The following is a 15,312-nucleotide window of genomic DNA, read 5'->3' as shown; positions in this document are numbered from 1 at the left end:
CACCCCTTCTTAGCCGGGGGTTCCCCGTCAAACAGAACGCTTCCGGAAAGTTCACAGCGCAGACTCGCTCCCCGCCCCCATTCAGAGATGTATGCTTATGCCAGCCACCCTTCCTCGCCCTCCCCGCCCTTCACCCTCTCGTCCCTCCGCCTCCAGGTATCCCTCTGTCCCTTGCCACTTTTACATTTTGCATTAGATCTCTCCTTCTGGGCATCTCCGACTCCGAGCTCTGTATCATCTCTTACCAATCGACTCTCTCCGCGCCGCTGCTCTAATGTTTCTTTGAATGAAAAGTTGGAGGAAAATGTCCGAGGTGAGTATCGTTCTTCGAATAATTAATAGAAGCGCGGATAGCGAAGAGAAATACAAAATTGTGTTCTCACGAAAACTGCAAGACTTGAGTTAAATTAGGTTCACAAGTCGGTAAAGATGGCAATTCAATGACCTGTAAGCGTTCCCTTTGTAAGTCGTCATCGACTACTCGTGGTGCTGATCGCATCGTCAAATTCAGCTTCCGTTGCTGAGTCGAAATGTCTACCTAGAAAGACACCGAATTTAATTTTGATGAAAACTACCGTTTACTCGTTCTACCGTCGACGAGATGCTGGTCCATGAATTCCATATTCATGCGAGACCTTTTCAGCCCGAAAGATCGGTCGTTGATAAGGAGAGATCTCTCAGGTGCCAGAGGCTACCGTGTTGTCAGGAGTTGAGCCGTTAGACATCGGGGGGAAGAAAAATAAAATGAGAAGACATGGAGAAGAGGTGAAGGGCACGGGTGGACGGGAGGAAGTGGCCCAAAGAGACGAAGAATAGGAATAAGGGTGGCGACGAAAGGGCGCGTCGCGACGCCCCGTTGGCCCCGTAGTCGATAGCGTATCGCTTTCACAAGCCCAAAGGTTACCGAATCGTTTCGAGACTATCTTAATGGTCGGATAGCTCGTTTGATACTATGGCCGAGTCGTAAAGGCTATTGCTTCGCCCTCTTTCCCTCCCGCACTCGCACAACCCTTCGCTACCGAGGATCGCGGCTTAGTCCAACCCGGGCATCGAGGCCCCCGTGCCACCTGATTCCTCGAGCGGTACTCCACTCAATCGCCGATCGGCTCCTACTTCGCGTTATTAATTATCAACTCGTTATCGCACCCTCTCACAGCACCAAGTTAAATACAGCGCATTTCTTCTTCGCTCAAGATGATGATGAAACAGTGACTTGATTTGTACAAGGTGATCAAATTCATTGACGGTTCAACCCTCTGAATGAACCGTAACGTTGGTCAAGTTAATCGGATACTTTGATGCTTGATTGTAGTCTCGCAGTTTTTAGAGAATATTTTTTACCGTCAGATATTGTTATTCTTCTATTTGGTTGAACAAGATGTTGGTGGTATGTTTATTCGAGGGTTAACACTTTGCGTAATTGCGGAAACAAGCGAGCGAAATTTTTGGAACATTTTTAGATTGCAATAACCGGTAGTGCTTTTGCAGGAAAAAAACTTGAGGACCTTGCAATTGTAAATGTGTGGATTAAAAACGTTAAATTTAATTACCACGGGCAACCTGGTTATAAACACGCAATCGAGTCTCGCAAATGTTTGCAATAGAGTTACAGGCAAAAACTTGGGTTGAAGAAATGAAACAAAAAATTGTTGTTGAGCTTGGTTAATTACTTTCAAACTTATCTTTCTCCTTTTCTCATTCTCCTTCTTATTCAAGCCTTTGAATAATGTAGGCCGAGTTGTTACACGGAGGGAACGTTATACCAGCAGACGTTGCATAAATTAGCAGCAAGATATCTCATGGAGGAATGCATAATTAACAAGTACGTACTGCCGTGTACATTTGGAATATAAAACAAGCCTACCCAAGTGCAGTTCACCTACGACCATTAGAAATACATATATTATAACAGCAGGGTTGAGCAGATTTAATGCGAATATTTCACACGTATATCGCGAGAGAGTTATTCTACGTGTATTCTACCTGCATCAGATACCGTGAATTTTTAATCATCAAGATCTTTACCCAGTGGGTATGAACGATTTTTTTTTCATAAGATATCGATACTGTCTAAACCTTCCGTGATTGAACGCCATTAGGTGATGAAAAAATGCATTAGAGTAGGAATGGTAAGTGTAGGAAGGATGAACGTTCAACGCTGCGAGGATAAAGAATATAGCAATTCAAGCCCGTACAACTATCATCGTCACTCGTAATTCTAACGAGATAGAGAAAATCGTTGTAGAATTGCAGTGTTAGACGTGAGACCATTTTGCGTTAGTGCATTTTATTTGTCAGCAGCTTTTGCCGTTCAAGGTAGTAAATACCTACTTCGTTTCGTCTTTTTTACGTTGACATTTATACCCGACGAGCAATGCGCCCCGCACCGACGTAGGTATACCTGACCTAACTTAATTAACGCAACGACGCGAAGCCGACCGCGGTTTTGCGGGTACATTCCCGTGTACGCGACGGTAAAGGTGTGCCTCTATACGGCCGTATACGTAGATGCAAATTAACGTACATAACCGTGGCCGGGTACCTGGGTCCGCAATATTATCTAGTCTGCTCTTCGTAAACATTGGACGCGAAATGGCTGGCGGGTCTACACGTACCTACCGAATGGACACCCACAACTTGCGCTGCTGCATGGTAGGTACAATTATATTGTTCCTGAACAGGGTCCGGTATGACGAAGTTGTAGTGAGACTAAATTAGTTAGCCGGCACGTTCGTCGGGCGTGGAAATCAAATCTTCGAACTCCAGAAACCTGCGACGCAATTACATATATATTCGAGTCACGGTGCAAGCGTCATTTATTATGAATAAAATTCACTCGAATCAAGATGTCCGTGAATATAATCGCGATTGCGAACACTCGGATAAAACCGCGACCCGTAACGAGGTGACGAGGAAGGAAACGCGTCGTTGTGGAAACGAATGAAGAAGGTAAATGAAAGAGCAAAATAGAATGAACGAGAGGAAGAGTAAAAAATTTCGCGATATTCATCGCAGCGTGAACCAAGGTGATGATAATTTATTGTGCAACAGCGCGGCGGGCCGCGGCGAATGCAGAAGCCACAAAATGTGAAAAGCCGGAACATTACCCGTCCGGCAAAGCACATAACTGCCTGATTAAAAGTAACGACTTAGGTATAAACGAAAATTTATGGGCAATCACCGCGGGTCTCGCGAAGGTCCCTTTGCCTCCGCAACACAAGTAACACACCTATAGTAATCCGTCGTTTCTGTCGCGCGGGATTCACCCACCACCCTCAACACCGACGGCTAATCTACGCGCCCCTGTCATTCAACGAGGTGTCAACGGCAATTGCTTTTACGAGATACTTATTAATTGTTACGACGCTTTTACGGTTGCGTAAAAGTGCAACGACTACGTCTATAACTACTCAGCCTACGCCGAATGCGCCGGGAGGGAGTGCCAACGGATTATTACCCTCGCAACGACTTTTGGGTCCGGCTTTAGCCATCGAGGGGAAGAATCGGAGCGTGCCGATGCTACGCCAGACACTCCGCGGCAAGAAGGGTTGCATAGGCTGCAGGCGCACCATGGACAACTACCGGATGTCCCGCTTTGGCGGGTCGAATTCAAGTACTGTTAGAGGTAACGAAGGTACTAAGATGGGGTACAGATTGGACAGTCTGAAGTAATAGCTATTTTTGAGATTTTTTTTTTTTAAGAAAATGAAAACACTTGGAGCAATTTGAGATTGAGGGCTTTATTATTTATAGTTTGAAGAATATTTTAGAATTTTTTTATTTATAAGTAGCGAACGACCACATTTTTCAATCCGGTGGTGCAGATTCCTCGGTCAATTCTTGACACGATCTTTAAAACGTGCTTATCGATTCGAGCTCGTGGCGAAATTTTTGAATTTCGATCCATCATATTTTTATAAAAGTTTTTCTAACAATTTTGTAGTTGAAATATGAAATTTTTTGTTCATAATCGTGTACATTTTAAATATTTTTTTTAACATCAGGACTAGCTCCAGCTCGAACCCGAAAAGGTGTTTTTAACGAAGCAAATGATTTCTGTTGGAATTCAAAGATATTCTTGGAGCGATAAATAATAAAGCCCTTAAACTGAAATTGTTCCAAGTGTTCTTATTTTCTTTTATTATACATATATTATTTATAAAAAAGTTGTAAAGATAGGTACGATTTTAGACCGTCCAAGCTGTACCCCTTCCCCCCCTTAATAATTCACTAGTTCGATATTTTTTAGATTTTAGTCCGAGGTATTGTATGAGTACAGTTGTTTAATTTGGCGAGGAAAAATCTGGAGGATTCAACGACGCGTTGTTGTCATTGCCAAAAAGGAGAATACGGCAATGGAATATAATCGTGCTCGCATGTATAATTTATGTGCAGGCGTATATGTATAAGCGAGTTTTCGGATAATTGAACATTGACGTAATATTCTATTTACCTTAAAGCGCAGTTATGCAAAGTGCAGGACTGCCGGTTGGGGGAAAAGAGGGTTGCAGGGTACGGGGAGTGGAAACGAGACGGAAGTGTGGGTGGCAATTTATACGATCCGGAGACTGAGGTTGGCTTTGGATAACGGGCGCGGAACGGCGACGGTAATGCGGCGCGCAAGTAAAAGAGAGTTTTTCTTTTCCCTCGACTGCTCGCTCGGAGGTTTTCATCCCTTCCCGGTCTGGCCCCTCACACCCCCCGAACCCACTCGGCATCCCACCACTCGGCGAGCTTATCTCCCCACTAAATCCCGCGATTTTAATACGCGTTTTCTTGGCAATTTCCGCGCTACACATTCCTCGACTCCGCAACTCGCCCCCCGCCTCCCTGTCCTCGAGAAGAGAGAACTCGGGACGCACGCGGGGCTCCCCTTTTCAAATGGACTTTATTTTTACGGTCCTATTTAAAGCAATTTCTGATTTCCCTTAATTCATTGCCCCGCCGTTTCGTACAGCCGCGTAATGCCTCCAAGAAAATCACACTCACTTTTCATTAGCCGTTCTCTCTCTTTTTCTTCGTACGCCGTCGCCGTCTCCGTGCTCCGAATAAATTACAAGACCTCACTCGGTATTCTAGCGTGAAAACTTGAAAAAAATCAAGTAAAGCCGCATCGCTGTCACGCCTTGCTACGACGAGTTTATTGTCATAGGAATCCCAATCCAGCTCCGTGATTTCCAAAAAAGAAGAAAAAAAAATCACCGAAATGACGTTTGCACGTTCCGATACGATTGACGTTGACGAAATGCACTCAATCTTTTTGGACGTCGAGCGGGCTTGATTTCAATGGGATTACAGAGTCTCAGGGTGTAATACAGACGACAGCTATTTCTGCTGGTGGCAGGGGGTTATACTACATGTAACGTGGGACACAATAATCGGCCATAAACAAGAGGGATAATAAACCGGTAGCCGTGTCGGCTGCTGCGCAAACTTTCTTCTACGGGGGTAAATTGAGTCGGATTTGAGTTATTGAATGGCGTCCATCCCTCGCCACAGTCCGGACCCCCGATCCTGTGATCGCCCTCCTTTTGGTCCTCGCGGACTTCGGACATTTCTTTGCCAAACCAGCTACCGTTGCGGTAGTCACCCTCATCCTTCGGCTTTTTCCCTGCCCTGATCGTCACGGAATGGGGAAAGAAAACTTGTAAATAATAACAGAAGAAGAAGAAGAAGAAGAAAAAGAAAGTGGGATAAAAGATAACGCGACGCGATTACGTCGTTCGGGGGGAGTCTAGGCGCCACGCCAACGTCAATCTAGACGGGAGACGTTGCTGAAAATCGATTGTTTGTTTTGTTCAAGATATATCTTTCGGGGGGAGGATTCCTTGCTCAGTGATGCGTATTGGTAACGATTTGAAAAGTGTACTTCTCGGCTGGTGAAAATACGCGTAACGCAGATTCTTATGTATATACGTACCTTATAAGTTATTGTTCCAGCCCGAATGATCTACAAGTCGACTCGGAATTTTTACGGCCCGTCGATTCGAACCGGCGTTGATAATTACAGGATGCATTCTTGCGGGCACTTATAAAAATCGTCCTCTCCACGATTATCCGTATTTAAATGAGCCGCATGTGCAGCGCGCGTTCCCGCTCGACTCGATGTCGTCCTCAAGATATCTACAAGCGTACGCAAAGGCAATTACACTATTTCATTTCATACATTTTTCAGCCTAGTCACCCTCGTGGGGTGTACAACCGGGCCCTGGTGCTGTCCCCAATAAATTCGCCCCGGGAACGCAATTACTTAGACAGGTTATAATGGGCAGTAAGCGAGGATTAAAAGAGGGAGATCCGATGAATACAACGTCTTTCTCAGCTGTCGTAAGTCACGGCTCTGCCGCGCAGGTAAGCGAGACGATAAAAATGAATGATTTTCGTCTACCAAGCGACGCGTTCCTCGCTCATCCAGGACTCGAGTTCCTTTCTTTTGGTACCCGACTCGATCTTCAAGGGTGGTCCGCGTTCTCGTACATCATTTCGAGCGCGAGATTTGCGCTCCGACGGGGTCCAGGCCCCTCCTTCATCCCCGAGGATGACCTGGGATAGGTAGCGGCCGACCAGTCGCCGTGAACGCTGCGGGATTCAAAATCAAGGAAGGTCGTACATCAGGCGAAGAAAAAAGGGCGCCGCTCCTCAACGCGTCTTAATCTAGATGTTCCCATCCGCTGAGCTAACTAATCTCACCTCTCGACGACCGCGGCCATCACTTCATGGGCTTCCTCTTTGTCTCTCTATTCTCCACCCCGTTTTTTCTCTCTCCTAAAACTAGATCCGCAGCCTCTTCTCTATGCGTGTATTTGCCGCGCCTTTCTTTGTGCGCACGAACCCCACGTTTCGATCCCTGGACCCCGAAGAGCGGCAGTCTGAGGAATTAACGCAGCTGGAGACAAAGATCTTAACGATCGCTCCTACCCTGAGGGCGTGTAGGCGTTGGCCTGGGCACTAAAACCACTCGTCAAGGTTGTACAACCATCACCGAGCTACTCCCGTGATCAGCTGGCCAGCTAAATTAATTTAATTGTTAAAAGTCCGAGCAAACGACACGTTCGTTCGAATTTCCTTAGAATTTAAACGACAATCTCGAATTCCTGTGGCCAGTTTCGGTACCCAACTAGGAACGAGTCGCTGCGCGCGGAGTGAAATACCTTCGGAATAAGAAAATACGTCCTTACGAGGGACGTTAGCGTCATCGGCAAGCCACAAACGGAAGACAGTCTGCAATCCTTTGAATAATAGATTGGTATTTCTCGGAAGGACTCTTTCTCGTCCCGGTCATTACGTCTCCGGTAAAGCACGTAGCGAGAGTGTTGAAGTCCCCGCGTAAGTCGTCAGGTAGGATAAAATCGTGAGATTGAAGCTTTTTGCGTTGTTGCGTGTCTTTATTTTTTGCTCGTGTGGCGCCGGTCGTCCGCACGACGTGCATTATACATACATTGTAGGCCGGGTGTATTTCGCGTGATAAAGATACTTACCTCTTCCTGCCTTTCTCGAGAGATTGCCACTATCTGTTGTTACTCTCGGGCGAGGGACCTTCCCACTTCCCAAGATTCACTAGATTTACGAAGCCAGTATAAACACCGAAGAGATTACGGGAGAGCTTGTTTTAAGTTTTAACGAGATCCCCTCAGCGCCGCGTCGGCGGCATTATCAAATAATTGAGAGGTGTAACTCACCGCTATCTGGGTCCTCGGCCCGGCGTCGCGCTCCTCCTGACTTAGCGTGGCTTCAATCTCACTCGGTCTATCTTGCCGCGGCGACTCTACGTTCCAGCAAGCTCTCGTTCTGCAATAAGGAACTGTGTCGTGTGCAAAAACCCGTACCTCGAAAATATTGCACCTCGGGTAATCATCTTCCCCTCTGCTCTTTTCTCAAAATATCACGAGGTCCGTGATCGCAAAATGACATTTTTCGAGATCGAATAATTAATACGTCTCTGTGCCATTGTGGGACCGGGACATCTTTCCGATCCTCTTTCCGTGACCAAAGTGAAACAGATATCACGATCGGAGGATTTTGCGTGATATGGATCATGGAATTCGAGGTACCGGATCTCTGGCTTCCTGGATTGGGTACCTCGGTCGAACCCTGGGATAAACTCCCGTAGCGGAAAACAGTCAGAATAAACAGCTCCGGTGAAATGGAGGTCGTACATCTTCGGGAAAGATTAAACAGTTAATAAGAATAAGAGTCTCGCCCGTTTCCCTCTCGCGGCGGGAACCGCGGGAGTTGGTTTCGCGAGGGGGTCGAAGAGGGGGAGCGAGGAGAGTCCCCCGGGTGGTTCGCGGGTGGTTCCCCGGGTGGTTGGAGGGAAATGGCGGCCATCTTTCCCGCGAGCTCTCCTCGTGAACCAATCGCCTCTCTCCTCGAGGCATTAAGGCGGCAACTCCCGCTGAAGAATTGCCCGGTACCACGTTAGACACATTTTTCTCGCTTTCCTTTATTCTCCGGTCGACCCGGACCCACCCGGAGCGACCCGGAGCGGATTCTGAGCGACCCCGGCGTCGCGACGCTCTGTCTTCTCTCCTCTCTCTTCTCTTCCTTCCCGAGAAAGGTCCTTTCTCCGGGCGTTCCGCCGTTCTCCGCCTCCTCAAAACTTCTACTCGGTATCCCCGCATTTCTTATTCTCTTCTTTGTTCGCCAGACAACCCCTACGACGTATAATAGTGTTCATCCTTGAAGTGGTCTTCATCGAGCGGCAGGTGGCTGACCTTAATAACGCACCGCACAGAAACCAACCCCCAAACTACCCCGGACCTGAAATAACGCATCGCTGCCTGTGTAAGTGTTCCTACATCTAGGCATAATGGCCTTCGACTTGAGATGGATTTTGAGATTTACGCGAGCAAACGTCCCCGGTGAAAGGGAGAGGGTTCGCTTTTACGCTGTGGGAAATTTCACTCAAACCGATCTACCGCTGCCTCTTGGTACTTCTACATTCATATCCCTGGCTCTCGACCGCTTGTGCAGGCTGAAATACAATACGGCATACCTGTACGATATACCGGCTCTGCGCCATGTTGTACATCACAAAATATAACACTCGTTTACGAGCAGTCTAACGATTATACGCTCTCTCTATGTTCGTCACGGTTAAGTATTCATCACCGTAATAACAGACTCTGCCGTTACGGAATGAAGTGTCATAGAATCGTAGGTATTGTTGACTCACTTCAATCCCGTCGGCTACTGTTTCGTCTCAAAATATAAATCAGGTTAGTCCCACTTGGATACCTGACGGTCCCATACTCACATCTGTATAAACGACAATTGGGCCAGTCGTCGGTGAAATAAAATTTGCATAATTTCTTGTCTCTACATTTCTACACGCGTTAATTGTTCTCCAAATTTAACTAGAACAGTACACCCGTTTATTGCGGATTACGAAAGAGTCAGAAGGAAAAATAAAAATCTACCACGAGAAATGTAAGAAAATGCAAGCAGTAAAGTCTACCAGGTGTAGTAAATCGTGTCTGAATTCAAGAAGCTACCGTAAAAACGTAGACTATACGTTCAACTGAATCGTATATAGAGAGAGAATTGGAGCTGGCGATGTAGGTACTGCCAAACGACTACCGTGTCTCATTCAATGATATTTCAATGTGGCGGCTTTATTCGTTTTATGGGTTGTTAGGTTCGTTCCTCGCCGATATTTCCAATTCATGAACGGCCGCGGAGCTCGTTGCGTCGCTCCTTATTCGACCTGGAGGACCTTCCACCGGCGGTTTTTAGAGGGATGCGAAGGTGAGATCGATCCTACGGCCTGCTAAGGGGGAACATGCATTCCAGATAATACGCTGATCATCTTTGGTCACAATCTCAAGGAAATAAGCCTCGTTATTTCACTGTTCGATAATTAGCATCCATGTTCGAAGATAATGCGCAATTTCATTTGTCTCCGGTTACCGTTGTAAAAGAGTTCGCTGAATGTAAAGCACTTTTGTCGTATTTACGAATGAAATAACAAGTCTCTATTGAATTTTTAAAATCACAGCTTCTCCGTTTTTCGCTACACCGGTAGGTATTCCAATAAGTGTCGGAAGGATGAAATACGATTAACACGATCAGTTGCAATACAGCACGCATCTAATTTTTAAACAGACAAATTTTCTCGGCTCTGGAAGACTTCTCTTAACCCGGAATGACGGATGATTCTTAGGACAGGCAGTCAAGGCTGCACCCTTTTATCAGCTACGGCAATATCGTCAGAGCGGCATGAAGGACCTGTCAGAAACAGACGGTCGGGTGTTGTTTCCTTCTCATTCCGAGAGCCTCCCCAGCCCTCCTGACTTTACGGCTGGCAGTCGTTCAGTCGTTCGCTCGTGCCAACCGGCTGCTCCTCGCAAGGACCGGGACGAAGACGAAGTCGTCAAAGTCTTTTACGAGCGCGTAACGGGATTTAAAGTGACGATGATGCAACCTCAAGGTGCTCACTTTATCCTTCATGGCCTCGTAAATGTAACTGATGACATTGTCGGATACGTTTGACTGCGCTGGCCCGCTGGCCCACTTGTCCATTTCTTTTCTCGTACGCTCTGCTCGTCTCGTTTTTTCCCTGCTGCACCAATGCGCCCCTCGTTCCCACATCTAGCCGTATTTTCGCCATCCCGTTGACGGTGTTCTGACGTAGCTGACAACAGCCGACGACACGCGGAGCGCTCATAAAACGGTCAAGCATATTACCCGGTGGTCTGGCCACCTTTACGAGATCCCCAGAAACGTTTCGACAAATTGTCTTGGCGCTACTCAACTGAAATCTTTCTGCTTGACAAATCGATATCGCCAATTTCAGCAGCACGTGATTAAGTACTTTCTGCCATAGTTAAGATACATATTAGAATCACACGTGTTATGCCGTGTGATTTGGTATTATCGGATCAGTGAATGAGGATCAGTACATAGATGACAAAACACGGCAAAACCCTTTGTCACTCGATTTAATTAGCCTCGGAATTCGAGTTATATCGTTAAATTTGGCACGCATAGTAATTTGCTGCGTAATTAGGCATAATGTATATCTGCATAAACGAACTGTTTCCGGGTGTTCTCCACAAAATCAATACCCACTGTGTTAGCGGATGAGAATCCGGTGCAACTGACGATCATCATCCTCCGTGAATATATAGGTATAAGCATTCTTTACGTTCGCGTGTAGGTTATACGAATGTATATTTATAATTTTAGCGAAATAAACGAAAGCTTGAATTGTTGATAACTCCGCAGAGTTTCACGTAGTCGTCAAGGAGAGAATATACTGATGATTTTGTTTTCGGCTTAGCAGATTCTTGGCGTGCCTGTGAGGGACGTTTTTACGAGAACTGAGAGGAAGAAAAATTTACTCACCATACCGACAAGGAAAGCTCGTTACGAGAGGAATGCCGTAATCACAGCGTTGTATAAAGTGGGTGCAATTCTGCACGCTGCATTAAAGGAGTTTGCTTCATCGGCATGACGGAGCACAACACCCAAAGCAAGTATAAAAGTAAGACGAAGACTCTTAATCTATGCTATAAAAATTGTAACGCCTGTCCTCCGTATCTGCTACCAGAGGTGGTTTCACAAATAATAAGGATTCCATTCATGAAATTTAGAATTTCATAATTATTGAGTACCTATGAGAAAGAAAAGTGTGATTAGAAAAATGCATGACTTCGACACTTGCGGCAGCTTTTTATCTCATGAAACTAAAGACGCTAATAATTTTTCTCTACAGCTAGTAGCTTTCATCGTTCACGGGTCGGCGATAACCGAGAGGAAGAAAGACCGCCTTGTCGAACAAACTAAACAGTCGATGTATGGAGTGGAATGTCAATCGTGGCCCAAGCTACGCAGACCGTCGGGACACAAGTGAGTTGAATTGGAGTCGCAGGCATCAATGGAACGACTGTTTATTAACCATGTTAGTCGGTTAGCTGTATGCAGTACTTTGGTTATCTCACATCTACGGATTAATTTTTATCATAAAGTGGAACACGTGTGTTCATACTGAACCATCCTGAAAGTATCATTCGCCCGTTAATTAGAAAGTAGGAATACGGTTTTCGCCATTTGTTATTTCACCATCGCAGTTTACCTTCTACCGAGAATCCAAGTTTTGCGACTCAACTAGCCGTGAAACGCGCTTCGATCACGGCACTCCATTTAGCTTACGTCGAGATGTATTTTACGCGGAAGTCGTGTGCTAATGGAAAGCCGCATGTCGATATCGCGTACGCGTCTTATTGCGTTTAAATATTCATACCTAATTGAATTCAATGACTCGTCGTTAACGCGTGATTAACTCTTATTTCAATTTTTTTGTATACAACGCCGTTCGCGATTACAGCCAAGCGATGATGATAAGTTTTCTCTAGTTATAAATATACGTATAGAATTTACAGATTGTGAAGCTGTTCTTGAGTCGAAAATTTAAAAAATTTTAAATGTTAAAATGGCAAATCGACTGGCATTCTCCCATTCTTTAGCGAAACAGGGTATATAAGCTCGTCATTGTAGGGTGGCGCCATCGTCTGAGGGTCCTTCAACCCTCTCAGAAACTACGCAACTCGGTGCGTACAAAAGCTCGGATTAAGCAGACTCGGTCGAGAACGTTGTCCTTCAAATTACCGTACGTAGAATACAAAGGAGTAAACAATTTTAACTTGATTCATTCGTATAGTTGGCAAATTTTAAGTGTCATTTTTGCGGAAGTCGATTTTTTGTTCATTCGTCATTTAATTGAGGGAAATAAAGCGGCGAGTGCTGTTAAGTCGAGACGAAATTACTCCTTGAAAATGATCAGCTTTATCGGTGGTAGTTAAAAGTCAGCTGGCATGCGCGGCGGCAGGATATATATTATTGTGATATAAATATTATAAATTGTCCTTTGCGAGTTAGCACATAAAACCAAGTTACACGTTCGCAAAATGAACAATGCTAACAGTATGAGTTCACGTTTCAGGTATGTATCGTTCCCTTCGTCAAAGAAAATCCGTTAAAGCCAAACAAACTGCAAGCCTCCAACGGAGAGGCTGAAAAGCCAGGGTAAAATGAAATCGGTACGTGACAAGCATTGCCGAAATTGTACTTCTGAAAAAGTATGGCCCATTAAATGAAGCAAAATCACATCCGTAGCAAGAGGTAAGAGGAAAAGAGCAGAGAAATACTTTTTTCTTGCCAAAAAATTTTACTCACAATAATCCAGAACACGCGGCTGGATGGTTCTTGAGAAAAAATCGCCCATTGCGGCAACAATTTGACTCCTACGGATTAATATTTATTAGCCCACATTTTAATCTAAAAATATACGACTTATCGAGTAGATTGAAACGCGCCCAATGATCCACCACATGCTCAGCGATTCGAATTCTCACTCCATGATTCAGACACTGCGATAGAGCTCTTTTTTTATCGTTTAATGATGCCCGGCTCGTTGAGGAGTTATAGTTATTATTTCCCACAAACTGCTTCTAGCTACCCCCTGCCGCCTCTGCCGCTGGCCCACCCTCTACTCTGCCTCTACAGATAATTTACATAATGCGGTAGTATCGTATGTTATGTAAGGAATAAATATCGGCAAAGCTGTTACCGAGGTATGCGTACATACCCATGCAGCCTGGGCATGCTAACATAATTTTCTATTCGTTTTTTGATTGTTAATTTAGGTGTTTTTTTGCAGAAGGCCATTGGTCAGCACCCACCAAGTCACTACGAGTATGTTCTTCCCATTCGTTATTCCCGGGGTAGCCTAACAGGACGCAATTGCTTTCCCTACGTACTACACGAAGCATGCGGAACGTGGGCGCTTAGCAACATATGTTTATTACTGCATATCCATTGCAGTTCACTTCTGTCATTGAGCTTCGTGTGAGTCAAAAACGGCAGTGATTGAAGGACTGAATAACACCGATAAGCTGAAGGTAAACATTGAAGTAATTTGCAAGTTGAGCATAATTTGTAAGGCCTAACCAATGAACGTAGTTAACGATCCGGGTCAGTTTAATCTAAACTATCATTTTATGGTTACCATAATATTGATTCGACTATCAAAACAAATCTCAAGATATACCATGGATTATTGTAGACAAATAACAAACCTTGCATGTCTCAGGTATGATTTGACGAATCAATTCGTCATTAGAAATACCGTTACTGCTAAATTCAAAACAAGCAACAACGAACGAGACGGAGTTTGTATTGATATGTTCCAGATGCAGACTCAGTGGCCAAAAATGATATCTCATCGGAAACTGTTTACAACGGCTAAGCACCCTGGATCCGGCTATGTAATATCAGCTGAAGAACGCTGTGGAATTGCAATTATCGAATGACGGTGGACAAAACAGAAAATGATTAATTCGACACCAGGTCTAGATAGAAGCAGAAGTTGAGCCTTGAGGAAACAGTAGATTTACAATGCAGAATAAATATAACACGGATAAGTTAGGCCTTGAAAAGACATGAGATTGGCAATGTAGGATAAATATAACAAATTTAGAATAAATATGACAAAGATTGTACGTGAACAGGAAGTAAATGAAGTTGACGTATTAAAAGTTCAGTAGTTTATTGTTGGAAGGCAAAGAAAAATATACAGTACGTTTTCTTAATTTTACGCTGGATGGTAGGCAAGAGGATGTACAACTATAATTGGAATTACCATATCTCTGATACAGAGGCGGTGCGATTTGAATAAGTCTGCAATTTCACACGACAGAGAAATTGCGGGTTTCATAAAGCCATTTTCCACTCTTAAGAACGGAAGATTTTGGTGAAATCATATCATTAGATTAGAGCAATAACATAATGAAATATTTTCGATTGTCTTCCGTAAGTTTCAAATCATTCATCGCACTTTTCATTCTTTCCAACAACTCAAAATTAATAATAAGAACAGTTGTTTGATCTTGAAATATTGCTTCGTCATAGCACAGCAAAAATAAGATTCTAGCATTTGAAGTAATGAAAAAAAATAATGTATGTAATGAAATGAAAAATGGAATGTAATGAAAAATGGAATCTAATGAAAAAAAAAAATAAAGAATGTTAAATCCCATTGATAATAGGTACATTTGCCATCATTGTTAGAACCGAAAAACTTCTTCTGACTGAATCTGTTTCAGGAGCCTTGTCTGACTACTTGATTTATCGGTGAGTCGGAGAAATAACTAAAATTATGCCGGACAATAGCTGCGAAAAAACTACCAAATTTACCTCATATTCGATTAAAAAAATTCTTTTCATACTTGCTGGACCACACGGATATAAAAAAAGAATTTTGACAAACCGAATGATGGACAGCTCTTGGAGTAAAGAAAAAATCCGTAGCGT

General features: G+C 44.4%; 1 long non-coding RNA gene across 1 annotated transcript; it reads left to right on the top strand.

Annotated features, from left to right (window-relative positions):
* The first annotated feature begins 12,955 nt into the window (after positions 1-12,955).
* On the top strand, positions 12,956-14,832 carry LOC124307832 (uncharacterized). The gene is made up of 3 exons (XR_006908862.1): positions 12,956-13,122; positions 13,661-13,901; positions 14,193-14,832. It is a non-coding gene; the product is annotated as an uncharacterized LOC124307832 (long non-coding RNA).
* The last annotated feature ends 480 nt before the right edge of the window (positions 14,833-15,312 follow it).

The sequence above is a fragment of the Neodiprion virginianus genome, chromosome 1 (genome assembly GCF_021901495.1).
Source record: "Neodiprion virginianus isolate iyNeoVirg1 chromosome 1, iyNeoVirg1.1, whole genome shotgun sequence".
Lineage (NCBI taxonomy): Eukaryota > Metazoa > Arthropoda > Insecta > Hymenoptera > Diprionidae > Neodiprion > Neodiprion virginianus.
Note: the sequence above shows the minus strand (reverse complement) of the source record. Positions and strands in the feature narration are given on the sequence as shown.